The sequence below is a fragment of the Entelurus aequoreus genome, linkage group LG23 (genome assembly GCF_033978785.1).
Source record: "Entelurus aequoreus isolate RoL-2023_Sb linkage group LG23, RoL_Eaeq_v1.1, whole genome shotgun sequence".
Classification (NCBI taxonomy): domain Eukaryota; kingdom Metazoa; phylum Chordata; class Actinopteri; order Syngnathiformes; family Syngnathidae; genus Entelurus; species Entelurus aequoreus.
The window spans coordinates 7,488,583-7,505,615 of NC_084753.1; the positions used below are offsets into that span (position 1 = coordinate 7,488,583).

A 17,033-nucleotide genomic window follows, 5' to 3' on the forward strand; every position below is an offset into this window, starting at 1 on the left:
TAGTGAGAGTCCAGTCCACAGTGGATCTAACATAATTGTGAGAGTCCAGTCCATAATGGATCGAACATAATATTGTGAGAGTCCAGTCCTTGGTGGATCTAACGTAATAGTGTGAGAGTCCAGTCCATAGTGGATCTAACATAATTGTGAGAGTCCAGTCCATAGTGGATCTAACATATATTGTGAGAGTCCAGTCCATAGTGGATCTAACATAGTATTGTGAGAGTACAGTCCATAGTGGATCTAACATAATTGTGAGAGTCCAGTCCATAGTGGATCTAACATAGTATTGTGAGAGTCCAGTGCATAGTGGATCTAACGTAAAAGTGTGAGAGTCCAGTCCAAGTGGATCTAACGTAATAGTGTGAGAGTCCAGTCCATAGTGGATCTAACATAATAGTGAGAGCCCAGTCCATAGTGGATTTAACATAATAGTGAGAGTCCATAGTGGATCTAACATAATTGTGAGAGTCCAGTCCATAGTGGATCGAACATAATATAGTGAGAGTCCAGTCCTTAGTGGATCTAACATAATAGTGTGAGAGTCCAGTCCATAGTGGATCTAACATAATTGTGAGAGTCCAGTCCAAGTGGATCTAACATAATAGTGTGAGAGTCCAGTCCATAGTGGATCTAACATAATAGTGTGAGAGTCCAGTCCATAGTGGATCTAACATAATAGTGAGAGTCCATAGTGGATCTAACATAATTGTGAGAGTCCAGTCCATAGTGGATCGAACATAATATAGTGAGAGTCCAGTCCTTAGTGGATCTAACATAATAGTGTGAGAGTCCAGTCCATAGTGGATCTAACATAATTGTGAGAGTCCAGTCCAAGTGGATCTAACATAATAGTGTGAGAGTCCAGTCCATAGTGGATCTAACATAATAGTGTGAGAGTCCAGTCCATAGTGGATCTAACATAATAGTGAGAGTCCATAGTGGATCTAACATAATTGTGAGAGTCCAGTCCATAGTGGATCGAACATAATATAGTGAGAGTCCAGTCCTTAGTGGATCTAACATAATAGTGTGAGAGTCCAGTCCATAGTGGATCTAACATAATTGTGAGAGTCCAGTCCAAGTGGATCTAACATAATAGTGTGAGAGTCCAGTCCATAGTGGATCTAACATAATAGTGTGAGAGTCCAGTCCATAGTGGATCTAACATAATAGTGTGAGAGTCCAGTCCATAGTGGATCTAACATAATAGTGTGAGTCCAGTCCATAGTGGATCTAACATAATAGTGAGAGTCCAGTCCAAGTGGATCTAACATAATAGTGTGAGAGTCCAGTCCATAGTGGATCTAACATAATAGTGTGAGAGTCCAGTCCATAGTGGATCTAACATAATAGTGAGAGAGTCCAGTCCATAGTGGATCTAACATAATAGTGAAAGTCCAGTCCATAGTGGATCTAACATAATAGTGAGAGTCCAGTCCAAGTGGATCTAACATAATAGTGTGAGAGTCCAGTCCATAGTGGATCTAACATAATAGTGTGAGAGTCCAGTCCATAGTGGATCTAACATAATAGTGTGAGTCCAGTCCATAGTGGATCTAACATAATAGTGAGAGTCCAGTCCAAGTGGATCTAACATAATAGTGTGAGAGTCCAGTACATAGTGGATCTAACATAATAGTGTGAGAGTCCAGTCCATAGTGGATCTAACATAATAGTGAGAGTCCAGTCCATAGTGGATCTAACATAATAGTGAGAGTCCAGTCCATAGTGGATCTAACATAATAGTGTGAGAGTCCAGTCCATAGTGGATCTAACAAAACTTTAAGGAGGTTGTCACGGAAGTAAACAAGGTAGGTGTCAAACTTTCACAGGGACCCCATCAAGTCATAAAAATGGGGTCCCACAGTAAATTTTTGGGGTCCCACTTTTTTGTAAGCGTTTTGAAAACAAATGATACATGTATGCATTATCCTGCTGTATCTCACATTCTATATTGTGTTTTGGAAAAAGGTTGTCATGAACGTTAATTAATTTAAAAAAATAACACAGAAGAAAATAAATGCAGTATTTGTGATCGATAAAACTTTCGGCGAATCAAAATTTAGGAAAGTGTACCGGAAAGTGCATTACTTTGAAGTCGACCAATAATAAATAATTAATAATTTGACCCGGCATATGTACTGTGTTTTCTGGACCATAGGGCGCACGGGATTATAAGGCGCACTGCCAATGAATGGTCTATTTTTAATATTTTTTCATATATAAGGCGCACCGGATTAAGGCGCATTAAAGGAGTCATATTATTATGATTATTTTCTAAATGTAAAAGACTTCCTTGTGGTCTACATAACATGTAATGGTGGTTCTTTGCTCAAATTGTTGCATAGATGATGTTTTACACATCATCTTCAAGCCGCTTTCTGACAGTCGCTTCCGGGTGCGCCGTATTGTGGGCGGTCTTATTTACGTGCCTCCACTTGGACAGCGTCTTCTCCCCGTCATCTTTGTTGTAGCATGCAAGAACGGGAGTGGAAGAAGTGTCAAAAGATGGCGCTAACTGTTTTAATGACATTCAGACTTTACTTCCATCAATAACGGAGCAGCATCTCCTCATCCGTGGCTCACTACTGCAACAACAACGCCCGAAATGTGTCCCGTGAAAAAGCGTCCGACCGGAACTCTCGAATAACTAAAGTTCCTTGGGTGAATAATGTCAACTCACTATACCGGTATGTTTTAGTGCTTTCATGGTGAGTTTACTGACAGATATAAGTAAGAACTTTACACTACTTTATATTAGAAATGGCAACAGGATGAGTGTCCCATTACAAGAAGATAGAGAAAAGAAGAAGATTATCGACTACAAAGGCGGACGTGCGCACATTTTCAGGACTTGTGCAGATCCCAAATACAGATCAGCCGGTACCAGAAGGTAAGAAAAGTTGCTTTTGCATAATATTGCGAAACAAAACCCCAGATAATATGTCTGCTAATAGGTGCCATTTTGGGGTCCTTATACAGACACCATAATTAGAGATGTCCGATAATATCGGACTGCCAATATTACCGGCCGATAAATGCTTTAAAATGTAATATCGTAAATTATCGGTATCGGTTTCAAAATGATCGGTATCAGTTTCAAAAAGTAAAATGTATGACTTTTTAAAAGGCCGCTGTGTACACGGACGTAGGGAGAAGTACAGAGCGCCAATAAACCTTAAAGGCACTGCCTTTGCGTGCCGGCCCAGTCACATAATATCTACGGCTTTTCACACACACACAAGTGAATGCAACTCATACTTGGTCAACAGCCATACAGGTCACACTGAGGGTAGCCGTATAAACAAGTTTAACACTGTTACAAATATGTGCCACACTGTGAACCCACACCAAACAAGAATGACAAACATATTTCGGGAGAACATCCGCACCGTAACACAACATAAACACAACAGAACAAATACCCAGAACCCCTTGCAGCACTAACTCTTCCGGGACGCTAAAATACACACCCCTTCCTACCCCCACCCCCCCACCCCAACCCCCCTCAACCCCTCCCACCACAACCTCCTCATGCTCTCTCAGGGAGAGCATGTCCCAAATTCCAAGCTGCTGTTTTGAGGCATGTTTAAAAAAATAATGCACTTTGTGACTTCAATAATAAATATGGCAGTGCCATGTTGGCATTTTTTTCCATGACTTGAGCTGATTTATTTTGGAAAACCTTGTTACATTATTTAATGCATCCAGCGGGGCATCACAACAAATTTAGGCATAATAATGTGTTAATTCCACCACTGTATATATCAGTATCGTTTGATATCGGAACCGGTAATTAAGAGTTGGACAATATCGGAATATCGGCAAAAAAGCCATTATCGGACATCTCTAACCATAATAATACTGCATGTTGAAGCACAGTACGCCTGACTATGGTAATGCTCTGACAATCCTTCAAGCGGTGCGACTGCATAGCATACCACAGTCGTACTAAAACATGTTGACCATTTTTTTACCGCCGTGTGTAATGTTCTATATTGTCAATGGAACATTTCAAGTTTGGGTGTTGTTTACTTGAGTCGTATTACAGTCTACACATATCTCTTATGTGTGACTGCCATCACATTGCAGTCTACACGCATATCTTATGTGTGACTGCCATCTGCTGGTCACACTTATCATTACACCACGTACCCAATAAAATAGCTTCAAGATCGGCAAGCACAACCAGAATGATTCCCTACATTAGGTGCACCAGATTAAAAATTTTTTAAAGATTTTTATCGATCTGTTTATGCACGCTTTGTTTGTTCTGGTTTGTCAGACAGACCTTCAAAGTAGGATCTATGGCATGCCTGCGTTTCACCAATCACATGCAGTCACTGGTGACGTTTGACTCCGTTTCACCAATCAAACAGAGCCAGGCGGTCACATGATTAACGTTAGTAGATATTTTGGCTGTCACCGTAGGCGGATGTTAGCTTCCCTGCTATGAATCACTGTCAAATGTACATCGTGTGGGGACATTTATTAACACACGCACGCACGCAAACACGCAAACACGCACGCACGCACGCACACACACACACACACACACACACACACACACACACACACACACACACACACACACACACACACACACACACACACACACACACACACACACACACACACACACACACACACACACACACACACACACACACACACACACACACACACACACACACACACACACACACACACACACACACCAGTGTGTTCTCAGGTGCAGCCCACACCTATCAGTTTATGGTTTGCGTAAAGGCTAACTTGTTATTTTCCTTTGTAATCTCTGCTTACTGAGCCTATGGTGCTGTTAAGTTATTGTGGCTCAATTTGCCTTAATTTTTTTTTATTTTAATGTATTATTATTTTATATATATTATTGTTTTAGTTGCTTAAGAGATATTCCTGGCTCTGAATTTGCTCATTGCTGTTTTTATGTTTTTGTGCATTATTTGGTGCCGTCATCATTAAACGAACAGGTTACTCATCAGTTACTCAGTACTTGAGTAGTTTTTTCACAACATCCTTTTTACTTTTACTCAAGTAAATATTTGGGTGACTACTCCTTACTTTTATTTGAGTAATAAATCTCTAAAGTAACAGTACTCTTACTCGAGTACAATTTCTGGCTACTCTACCCACCTCTGTATATTACTATAGAACAGGGGTCACCAACGCGGTGCCCGCGGGCACCAGGTAGCCCGTAAGGACCAGATGAGTAGCCCGCTGGCCTGTTCTAAAAATAGCTCAAATATTTTTTAAATTGTATTTATTTACTAGCAAGCTGGTCTCGCTTTGCCCGAAATTTTTAATTCTAAGAGAGACAAAACTCAAATAGAATTTGAAAATCCAAGAAAATATTTTAAAGACTTGGTCTTCACTTGTTTAAATAAATTCTTTTTTTTTTTTACTTTGCTTCTTATAACTTTCAGAAAGACAATTTTAGAGAAAAAATACAACCTAAAAATGATTTTAGGATTTTTAAACACATATACCTTTTTACCTTTTAAATTCCTTCCTCTTCTTTCCTGACAATTTAAATCAATGTTCAAGTAAAAAAAAAATTTTTATTGTAAAGAATAATAAATATATTTTAATTTAATTCTTCATTTTAGCTTCTGTTTTTCGACGAAGAATATTTGTGAAATATTTCTTCAAACTTATTATGATTAAAATTCAAATCTAGAAAATCTGTAGGATCAAATTTAAATCTTATTTCAAAGTCTTTTGAAATTCTTTTAAAATTTTTGTTCTGGAAAATCTAGAAGAAATAATGATTTGTCTTTGTTAGAAATATAGCTTGGTCCAATTTGTTATTTATTCTAACAAAGTGGAGATTGGATTTTAACCTATTTAAACCATGTCATCAAAATTCTAAAATTAATCTTAATCAGGAAAAATTACTAATGCTGTTCCATAAATTATTTTTTTAATTTTTTCAAAAAGATTCAAATTAGCTAGTTTTTCTCTTCTTTTTTTCGGTTGAATTTTGAATTTTAAAGAGTCGAAATTGAAGATAAACTATGTTTCAAAACGTAATTGTCATTTTTTTCGTGTTTTCTCCTCTTTTAAACCGTTCAATTAAGTGTAAATATCATTAATTATTAATAATAACATAGAGTTTAAGGTAAATTGAGCAAATTGGCTATTTCTGGCAATTTATTGAAGTGTGTATCAAACTGGTAGCCCTTTGCATTAATCACTACCCAAGAAGTAGCTCTTGCTTTCAAAAAGGTTGGTGAGCCCTGCTATAGAATGTCCCTTTTGGGGTGGTATCACCACTCAAAGCTGACCCAACGCTATCTTAAAATGACATTGGTGGCCATCCAAGCAATTGAAGTCTTCCATAGATATCGTTGGGCGCTCTTAAAAGCACAAAATGGAGACAAATGCATCATGACAATTAAAAAGAGAGAAATAAATAATGTTGTGCCACTGATTGTTATTAATCGTTCATCAATCAAGCTGTCACAGGTGACTCAGAAGTGCACAAAGTAAAGGTAAATACTTCAAATAAGCCATACTTTACAGGACATATTGTCCATAAAGCAAAAAAAAGACCTAATAATTAATGTACATTGCATTTAGTGGGCTTTTTATGTCAACTGGACAACAAACTACCCGGAAGTGATGACGTCACACGCCCAAATGTGCATACAATTAGTAAATAAGGCAACCTTACTTTCGCCGATGGACCTCGTCTTTGCCTTCCTTGGGGACGTCGCTCCAAATCCAAAAGTGCAACAATTACAAACAAATGTAAGTTAATAAAAAATAAAAATGAAATAGGTTGAGTGGTAATAGAGTCACTATAGTGGCTACTACACTCGAACCGCCGAGAGCATCCTCACACGCGGGAACTACGACACTGTTGTCCTCGGCGAACACGTAAACATGTCACCGGTCCTTCTTTCTAGCCTCTCCTGGGTGACAACACGGAGTTTCTATCCTCTCCCGGTGGAAGAAGGAGTGTGAGCGGCGGTGCCGTCAGGACGACGGAGCGTTCATGGCGTGAATTTGGGCAGAAGAAAGACAAAATAACACATCCCTCCAGTCAAGTACTGCTGAGGCGTTCAAGGACGGCTCGGAATTCCGGCAACCTTCACCGTGAACTCGGAACTACTCCCAAAAAAAGATGTATTAACAAAATGTATTTCTTATTGACGTGACGTTGCAAGGCCAAACTTTACAAGCGGTATCGGTTTGTCGAGTATTAGAGAGGCGGCGGATGGAGACAAATAGCGATAGTGTTGACATCCGGGGAACATCAGTGTTGGATCGATACTAGGATGATGAGAACTTGTTCTTGATTTGATGTATTTATCCATCCATCCATCCATTTTCTACCGCTTATTCCCTACACTGTTAAATTGTTACGCAACAAAAAGTCACCGCAAAAACGCTAAGGATTTCAACAAGTTAAATTAATTTTTTACTTTTGTTTCACGTACTATTTTGCACGACATGGATTTAAAAGTTAACAAGTTAAAGTACCAATTATTTATTTTATTTTATTTTTTTTAAATTGTGAACACGTTCCACAGGGTCAGGTGAAAACATTAAAATACAGTAGTGTAGTAGACCTAAGTATTCATTAAGTACCACCATAATGACAACATTAAATACAGTAGTGTAGTAGACCTAAGTATTCATTAAGTACCACCATAATGACAACATTAAATACAGTAGTGTAGTAGACCTAAGTATTCATTAAGTACCACCATAATGACAACATTAAATACAGTAGTGTAGTAGACCTAAGTATTCATTAAGTACCACCATAATGACAACATTAAATACAGTAGTGTAGTAGACCTAAGTATTCATTAAGTACCACCATAATGACAACATTAAATACAGTAGTGTAGTAGACCTAAGTATTCATTAAGTACCACCATAATGACAACATTAAATACAGTAGTGTAGTAGACCTAAGTATTCATTAAGTACCACCATAATGACAACATTAAATACAGTAGTGTAGTAGACCTAAGTATTCATTAAGTACCACCATAATGACAACATTAAATACAGTAGTGTAGTAGACCTAAGTATTCATTAAGTACCACCATAATGACAACATTAAATACAGTAGTGTAGTAGACCTAAGTATTCATTAAGTACCACCATAATGACATCATTAAATACAGTAGTGTAGTAGACCTAAGTATTCATTAAGTACCACCATAATGACAACATTAAATACAGTAGTGTAGTAGACCTAAGTATTCATTAAGTACCACCATAGTGACATCATTAAATACAGTAGTGTAGTAGACCTAAGTATTCATTAAGTACCACCATAATGACAACATTAAATACAGTAGTGTAGTAGACCTAAGTAATCATTAAGTACCACCATAATGACAACATTAAATACAGTAGTGTAGTAGACCTAAGTATTCATTAAGTACCACCATAATGACAACATTAAATACAGTAGTGTAGTAGACCTAAGTATTCATTAAGTACCACCATCATGACAACATTAAATACAGTAGTGTAGTAGACCTAACTATTCATTAAGTACCACCATAATGACAACATTAAATACAGTAGTGTAGTAGACCTAAGTATTCATTAAGTACCACCATGTACTGTATATATATATATATATATATATATATATATATATATATATATATATATATATATATATATATAGACTATATATATATGTACTGTATATATATATATATATATATATATATATATATATATATATATATATATATATATATATATATATATATATATATATAATGTAGAGTGCCGTTCAGTCTTCTCGTCGTTCATAACGTTTCTACTCGTATGGATTATTAATTTTTAACTCTAAGCAACGTTCGTAAGTTTTACAATATAACTAAAATAAGTCTTACTTACTAAAGTGTCCCATGTGTGATGTCTGTAGGAGTGTGCTATCGCAGTGTTATGACGCTAGCGTCGTTAGCATTAGCTAATACGCTAACGCGTCTGCGAGTGTCTGTGTTAGTGTTATACAACGACATTCTTTTTGCATTGTTTTCAGTTTCACAAATTCCTCAGTAAATTCACCAAAACGTCTAAAACGACAGGCCTAAGGGTCCATGACCATGACTTCTGTTTTGTTTGATCAGCCGTTTTACTGCCGTCAAACAGACACCGTTTGGAAACAATTAAGGTATGTAAATAAACTTATACCGAATCCCACTGCGAAAATATTAATTTCGCAACGTGTACAGCAGGGGTCACCAACCTTTTTGAAAGCAAGAGCTACTTCTTGGGTAGTGATTAATGCGAAGGGCTACCAGTTTGATACACACTTAAATAAATTGCCAGAAATAGCCAATTTGCTCAATGTACCTTAAACTCTATGTTATTATTATTAATTAATGATATTTACACTTAATTGAACGGTTTAAAAGAGGAGAAAACACAAAAAAATGACAATTACATTTTGAAACATAGTTTATCTTCAATTTCGACTCTTTAAAATTCAAAATTCAACCGAAAAAAAGAAGAGAAAAACTAGCTAATTCGAATCTTTTTGAAAAACTTAAAAAAATAATTTATGGAACATCATTAGTAATTTTTCCTGATTAAGATTAATTTTAGAGTTTTGATGACATGTTTTAAATAGCTTAAAATCCAATCTACACTTTGTTAGAATATATAACAAATTGGACCAAGCTATATTTCTAACAAAGACAAATCATTATTTCTTCTAGATATTCCAGAACAAACATTTTTCTAAGAAATTTAAAAGACTTTGAAATAAGATTTAAAGTTGATTCTACAGATTTTCTAAATTTGCCAGAATAATTTTTTTTAAAATTTTAATCATAATAAGTTTGAAGAAATATTTCACAAATATTCTTCGTCGAAAAAACAGAAGCTAAAATGAAGAATTAAATTAAAATATATGTATTATTCTTTACAATAAAAAATACATTTACTTGAACATTGATTTAAATTGTCAGGAAAGAAGAGGAAGGAATTTAAAAGGTAAAAAGGTATATGTGTTTAAAAATCCTAAAATCATTTTTAAGGTTGTATTTTTTCTCTAAAATTGTCTTTCTGAAAGTTATAAGAAGCAAAGTAAAAAAATAATGAATTTATTTAAACAAGTGAAGACCAAGTCTTTAAAATATTTTCTTGGATTTTCAAATTCTATTTGAGTTTTGTCTCTCTTAGAATTAAAAATGTCGGGCAAAGCGAGACCAGCTTGCTAGTAAATTAATACAATTTAAAAAAATAGAGGCAGCTCACTGGTAAGTGCTGCTATTTGAGCTATTTTTAGAACAGGCCAGCGGGCTACTCATCTGGTCCTTACGGGCTACCTGGTGCCCGCGGGCACCGCGTTGGTGACCCCTGGTATATACAGTATCTGCAACTTATAGTCGGTGCGACTAATATACGGAAACATATTTTTTCCCTACATTTTATTAGGTGTGTGGCTTTTATACAGTAAAATACAGTGTGGTGCATTCAGGGATAATCTGAAAACACAGACTTTTGTTAGGCCCTCAGTGACATTGATTGTACCAATGTATGCAACAACTTTCAAATAAAGTCAACAGTGTTTTTAACCATTTACTAAAATTGAGACAGTGAATGAAAGCCAAAAGATGTTTGGTGAAAATGTTCACCGATCAACAGAAACATAATAAAACTGTACGGTGCATGTTTGTCTAGTCACTAAACCGGGGGTGTCCAATGTGAGGCCCCCGGGGGCCACTTGTGGCCCGCAGCGACATTTTTTTTAAAGGCTCGCGGCACATTTCAGAAATATTACAACAAAAGTGGAATAAAAGAGCAAAAAGGTGGAAGGTAATGAAACAAATGTGTTGACTCTAATAACACAAACTGTTGTTTTCTTTAAAACTGTCATTGATCAAAAACAATAAAAACAAGCCTGTAATTGAGGGATACATTATTTGGTTGATCTAGAGCAGGGGTGTCCAAACTTTTTCCACTGAGGGCCGCATTCTGAAAAATCAAAGCAAGCGGGGGCCATTTTGATATTTTTTTTATTTTAAAAACCAATACAATATATGTATAAAAAATATACATTCAGGCCTCCACTCAGGCTTGATCCCGGGGACACCAAAGGGTTTTGGTCAAAAAAATATTAAAAATGTGTCATTATTCAGTATTATTATTTTTATTATTATTCAAGTTTTAAATCTCTAGATCAACATTAGGTCTATCTGTCAATATAACGCTTTTAAAGATTTAAGTTGTATGCTATTTTTGTCAAAGACAACCCTGTTTTTTTATGGAAAAAATACAAAATATGCAATATTTTCACACAATAACATTTTTAAGTGGAATATTTGAGATTATATAATAATTGGAGCCTTAAAAAGGTCAATAACTCATAACAACATTGATTTTAATTCATTATTATTTTTTGAGCGATGACACTTAAAAACAAATCACACAAAAATTATTGGGGATCCAAATAATTATAGTGTTGAAAAATAAATTCTATTTTTTTTTTACTGTTTACTTTTACACAATAATCTCGAGATCAACTTCAGATCTATCCGTCAATTATAAGTTTTATTGTTGTTTATGTTTTTCGTTTGTTCGTTTTAGGCCCTTCTTTAAAAAAAACAGCTCAGTTTTTTTATATGGCAAACACAAAATGTGCAACATTTTCCCCCAAAATATCTCAGATGTGACGTAATGCGAGCCTTGAATAGGTCAATAATTCATAATGACATTGAAGAAAGAAACAGCCTGCATGGCAGCTTGGTGTTATTAGAGTAAACATTGCGACATTTTCTTGTTACGTTTGCTCTTTTATACCACTTATCATGTTTTTGATTGTTTTCAATCGTATTTTTAAAATGTGCCGTGGGGCCGTTAAAAAAGGACCTGCGGGCCACAAATGGCCCCCGGGCCGCACTTTGGACACCCCTGATCTAGACATTTGAGCATTAATATATGAATAATATATATAACATTTTATACATATCACATCTGCGGTCCCCTCCTAGGTTTCTCATTGTCCCACTGGGTTGAGTTTTTCCTTGCCCTGATGTGGGATCTGAGCCGAGGATGTTGTTGTGACTTGTGCAGCCCTTTGAGACACTCGTGATTTAGGGCTATATACAGTAAGTAAACATTGATTGATTGATTGATTTTTTGACTTTTAATGCCATGATGTGAATAGTCTGTGTGTACATATTCTCCTCCATGCGGCCCCTGAGCTCAAATGACTTTGACTCCCCTATTTTAGGCCGCCTTATGCGGACATGTATTCCCAGAAGGAAGAAGATGGATTACCAGGACTCCATGACTTGGTTGATTCCTCATGACAGGTGGACTTTGTGTGTCCGGTTGGATTTCCTTCCCAGTCCACTTCCTGTTCTGAGTGCTGGTCTCACCTGTGTCCTGGCTGCCAATCAAGTATTGTGCAATGATGGTGATTATGTGGAATTGATTGATTGAGTGCACTACTTGGCTGCAACCAGCAGAGGCACTGTTGGTCCTGGCTCACCTGTCCCTGATTACCAATCAGGACGGTTTATTATCCTGTTTGGCAGGCCTGGCCCTAACTAATCTGGCGCCCGAGGCAAGATTTTAGGTGGCGCCCCCCCCCACATCGGCAGTGAAGTGTATATACTCACAAGAAACCGAATAGCTTTGTCTTTGACCTTTTTTTTTTACTTAAAGAAAGCACATTAACATATTATATGAGAATGTTATGTTATGATTATCTTTAACCGAATCACAGCAGTGCTCAAATTAAAAAACAGCATTCCCTCTCATGTGATATTGCTTAATTAACATTAATGATGTGCACTTTAACAACTAGGCTTACAACTATACCTAATATATAAAGGGGTGGAAAAGTGACTATTACCTGCAGGGCAAACATTAGCTAACCAGAAGGCAATAACAATGTCAACAAAAAACACCTGCTTAAAAGATCTAATACAAATGTCCCTGAGGAATGTAAGGTGGGAGTACTGTAATTACCTAATGTTACATTATTATTTTCCATAACAATTTAGCCCCCTCCAAAATATTAACCCGACGTTAAAACAGAACTAGCTATTTATTGATTAGCAATTGCCGAATCATGTAACATTAGCTTAATGCTAAAAAGCCAGGTTACTATCACTTTCTGTAACAGACAAATAATTTCATGTAGGCTAACGTTACCTCCCTGCTACCTCTGTCTTTTTCTCGTTTCTCCTCCTCTTCTTTTCTATTTTTTCTTCCCTGGGCACCTGACAGTTTTGGCCGTTTTGACATCTTGTGTTGATTTTTTGATGTGGTGACGTCCAAAAAGAGTCATGATACGGGAAGGGAGGGGGCGCACCGTGCGGGGGGGGGGGGGGGGGGGGGGATGAGGCTTTACTTTGCATTTTAATTAACGTGGGATTATTTTTTGTATTTAGAAATAATAAATAATGTATTTAGAAATAATAGTACCAACTTTTTTTTTTTTTTTCTCCAACATTTGTGGCACTGGCGTGGCGCCCCCTGATGGACGGCGCCCTTAGCATTTGCCTATACGGCCTATGCCACAGGCCGGCCCTGCTGTTTGGGTTTGAGTTGTGTTTTTGACTCACCTGTGGTCTATTGTGTCATCCGTCGTCAAACATCTCAGTCTCTGCATCGCGGGGTCACGCCGCAAGCCTCCATGTCCTAGTGTGGTCAACACAAGACTTAAAGGCCTACTGAAAAGATTTTTTTAAATTTAAACGGGGATAGCAGATCCATTCTATGTGTCATACTTGATCATTTCGCGATATTGCCATATTTTTGCTGGAAGGATTTAGTAGAGAACATCGACGATAAAGTTCGCAACTTTTGGTCTCTGATAAAAAAAAAAAGGCTTTCTCCTACCGGAAGTAGCGTGACGTCACCAGGGGAAGGACTCCTCACATTTCCCCATTGTTTACACCAGCAGCGAGAGAGATTCGGACCGAGAAAGCGACGATTACCCCATTATTTTGAGCCAGGATGAAAGATTCGTGGATGAGGAACGTGAGAGTGAAGGACTAGAGTGCAGTGCAGGACGTATCTTTTTTCGCTCTGACCGTAACTTAGGTACAAGCTGGTTCATTGGATTCCACACTCTCTCCTTTTTCTATTGTGGATCACAGATTAGTATTTCAAACCACCTGGGATACTATATCCTCTTGAAAATGAGAGTCGAGAACGCGAAATGGACATTCACAGTGACTTTTATCTCCACGACAATACATCGGTGACGCACTTTAGCTACTGAGCTAACGTGATAGTATCGGGCTTTACTGCGTATAGAAACAAAACAAATAAGTCCCTGACAGGAAGGATGGACAGAAGATCAACAATACTACTAAACTCTGGACATGTAACTACACAGTTAATGCTTACCAGCTTGGCGAAGATTAACAATGCTGTTGCTAACGACGCCATTGAAGCTAACTTAGCAACGGGACCTCACAGAGCTATGATAAAAACATTAGCGCTCCACCTACGCCAGCCAGCCCTCATCTGCTCAGCAACACCCGTGCTCACCTGCGTTCCAGCGATCGACGGCGCGACGAAGGACTTCACCCGATCATCCGTGCGGTCGGCGGCTAGCGTCGGCTAGCGTCTGCTATCCAAGTAAGTCCTCCTGGTTGTGTTGCTGCAGCCAGCCGCTAATACACCGATCCCACCTACAACTTTCTTCTTTGCAGTCTTCATTGTTCATTAAACAAATTGCAAAAGATTCACCAACACAGATGTCCAGAATACTGTGGAATTTTGAAGTGAAAACAGAGCTTTTTTATTGGATTCAATGGGCTCCGAATACTTCCGCTTCAACCGTTGACGTCACGTGCATACGTCATCATACATAGACGTTTTCAACCGGAAGTTTAGCGGGAAATTTAAAATTGTACCTTATAAGTTAACCCGGCCGTATTGGCATGTGTTGCAATGTTAAGATTTCATCATTGATATATAAACTATCAGACTGCGTGGTCGCTAGTAGTGGCTTTCAGTAGGCCTTTAAATCTATCTAACAATGTCGCGCATTTTCTGTCATGACCTCCCTGGGGGATCTTCTGAACGTAATCATTACTGAGAAATTCATCACATGTATGCAAGTTACGGTATTCATATCATCACCTTTTTTTATCAATGCTCGTCTGGGTCCAGAGGGGAGACCTGCTTGGCCACCTTGGCAGGTTTCACACCTGCATCTGGTCTGACCACAGTTTCTCTCTCCCGCTCTTGTGCGTGTTTGCAGGTCCTACAGCTGGAGTGGATATCAGCTGGGATCCCCAGGACTTCGGTCTCTGCTCCGCTCTCCTCGTGTTTTACAGGTCGTCCTCACATTTGTATTAAATATTCCTTTCAGCACTTCTAACTTCAGTTTCCACCCCCCTTTGCCGTTGCGGACCACAGTAGAATAAATCTAAAGAGGTTCATAAGTTCTTAAAAAAATGATGCGATTTTGTTATTCTCACAGCCAGACCTGGGACACGTGACAACCTCTGAGGAAGGTGTTGTATATTTGATGGTCGTGTGATGAGTGATGAGTCAAGAGGACGCCAACGAGGAATCGTCCAACAAAAAGCTTTATTTGTTTCAGCGAGCCTCAGACTGGAACTGCAGCTCCAGGAGAAAGAGTTTGGGCCTAATCACTCTTCTGCTGTCTTCTTGGACATCCATCCATCCATTTTTCTACCGCTTGTCCCTTTTGGAGTCGCGGAGGGTGCTGGAGCCTATCTCAGCTGCATTCGGGCGGAAGGCGGGGTACATCCTGGACAAGTCGCCACCTCATCACAGAGCCAACACAGATACACAGACAACATTCACACACTGGGGACCATTTAGTGTTGCCAATCAACCTATCCCCAGGTGCATGTCTTTGGAGGTGGGAGGAGCCTATCCCCAGGTGCATGTCTTTGGAGGTGGGAGAAAGCCGGAGTACCCGGAGGGAACCCACGCAGTCACGGGGAGAACATGCAAACTCCACACAGGAATATCCCAAGCCCGGGATTGAACTCAGGACTACTCAGGACCTTTGTACTGTCCTTAAATACCTTTTACACAAAGACAGTTACTTTTTATTGTTCTGGCCTTTGGGCCGGCCAGTTTGGACAACACCCAGTTTGTTGCTTGGCCAGTCAACCTATTTTCTGTGATCGGTTTGAGTCGGGCGACCTCCTCTACTCCTACTTGTGAGGGCTTCCTACCAGATGTTGCTAATGTCTTTACACTTCCTCCTGAACTCCAAACCTGCATTCCTGTAGAATCCCAATTTCCTGGGGGCAAATGCTAACCACTCTCTGGAGTGCTTGTGATGGACACGTGCACTTTTGATCCTTAGTAGAATAATCCTCTAAAGGATTCTGTGACCAAAGACAAACACATGCCAGCTCACAATCATATAAGTAAATGGTACACGGTATAATTCACCTCAAAGGTAACAGTTACGTCAGGTACTGAAATAAACACAGGTCTGGCTGTAAGAATACCAAAATTGCAAGATGAATAGAATAAGATAAGATAACATTTGCCATAACTTTAACAAATTTGAGTGTTAAGTTTATCAAGTCAATTGGTAACAATTAAACAAGACTGCTTGGTCCGTGGTTAGGATTCACTGGCAGTGGTGGGCAAGGTCTTCTCTGCTGGCCTAACATAAATCATGATCATAAACTAATAAAAGTTCATTTAATTTTATATTTTCTTTCCACACATTTATAAAATTATTCATCATATTCTCTTCATGTCATATTAATAAAAACTGGTCCACCACATTGTTTTCTTCAATCTTCTTTATAATAGTTAGAGTATTACAAAAATCGTACAGAAGTACAGACACAAAGTACATTGACAAGCACAAGTGCACCAGGACTTGAGGACACGGGCTGTGTAAGAAACCGTAAGGCACCAGTGCTGGTATGTGGCACAGGTAGTTTCTATCACCAAACAGAAGAATGCATCAGAACTAAACAAGACTTAAGACAAGAAACAAAGTCGGACCATGTGAATAAGTTAGAGAACCGCCAAGTTTCTTTCATTTTAACAGAAGCAAT

The 17,033-nt window shown here is 38.2% G+C and overlaps 1 protein-coding gene across 2 annotated transcripts in view; it reads right to left on the reverse strand.

The window, feature by feature from the left end:
* LOC133640616 (SERTA domain-containing protein 4-like) overlaps nucleotides 1-12,403 on the reverse strand; it is a 54,818-nt gene extending 42,415 nt beyond the window's left edge. The window contains exon 1 of one of the 2 annotated variants that reach the window (XM_062034137.1): nucleotides 12,289-12,403. The gene's annotated coding sequence lies outside the window, so the exon portion shown is untranslated. Of the gene's footprint in view, nucleotides 1-6,697; nucleotides 7,276-12,288 lie in introns of those variants that run through there. The other variant, XM_062034136.1, reaches the window with a different exon arrangement.
* Nucleotides 12,404-17,033: the final 4,630 nt, after the last annotated feature.